Source organism: Protopterus annectens, chromosome 1.part1, assembly GCF_019279795.1.
Source record: "Protopterus annectens isolate FY-2018-M chromosome 1.part1, PAN1.0, whole genome shotgun sequence".
NCBI classification, from domain to species: Eukaryota; Metazoa; Chordata; order Ceratodontiformes; family Protopteridae; genus Protopterus; species Protopterus annectens.
The window spans coordinates 1691207763-1691208675 of record NC_056726.1 but is presented as its reverse complement, the minus strand read 5'-3'; the positions used below and the strand labels follow the sequence as shown (position 1 = coordinate 1691208675).

General features: G+C 38.7%; 1 non-coding gene across 1 annotated transcript; it reads left to right on the top strand.

Annotated features, from left to right (window-relative positions):
• Positions 1-245: 245 nt before the first annotated feature.
• Positions 246-333, top strand: LOC122817396. Its single transcript, XR_006367238.1, has one exon. It is a non-coding gene; the product is annotated as a small nucleolar RNA SNORD116 (small nucleolar RNA).
• Positions 334-913: the final 580 nt, after the last annotated feature.

Below are 913 nucleotides of genomic sequence, written 5' to 3'. Positions count from 1 at the left end.
AAACTCTAATGTATGGTGTTATTTAGTGATTTGCCAGAAAACCACACATTTTATGGGGAACTGACCAAAAATAAGAGACAAAAATTTGGACATTCTGCAAAAATCTGCAAAGTTGAAAGGTATGGTTAATCGAAGAAGATAAATATGGGCAAGTCCCCCCTACTCCCAGATGGTGTGAATAAGCATTAGGAGATGTACCCCGGTATAAAAGTGGGGGGTCTACTTTGTTTCATTGAAAGTTCATTTCACTGAATTTGAATTCACCTTAACCAATTCACTGAAAGTTCAAATTATTGAAAACTCATTTCACTGAATCTCATTTCACTGAAGTGAAGTACTGGCACCATGGAGAGTACTGTAAGGGAACTAAAAGGTATATGTCCTTTTCCCAACTGTAGTGCGATCCTGGATTTAGTATATATATAATTAGGGTGTGTGTGGGTGGTACAGTCCCCCACACTGGGGGGTGTGGGGGTGTAGTCCTCCACCTCATTTAGTTTTATATTATATTTCACCGAAAGCTTCCAGACAATACATTTTAAACCATAGACATGCATACTTACAACACCAATGACTAACTCTTTCTAGAAGACAATATATACCAAAACTAAGTGGGGGGGGCTATGCCCCCCCAGATATATATATATTAACTCCAGGATTGCAATACAGTGGCAAAAGGGAATATACCTTTTACTTGCCTTACAGTCCTCTACACAGTGCCAGTAATTCACTTCAGTGAAATGAGATTCAGTGAAATGAGTTTTCAGTAATTTAACCTTCCAGCAATTCGGTCAGGGTGAATTCAAATTCAGTGAAATGAGCTTTCAATGAAACAAAATAGACCCAAAAGTGTGCCTCCCAGTCCAATGAAACCAAGCTGCAGAAACCACACATACAAGCATGTATCATTGTA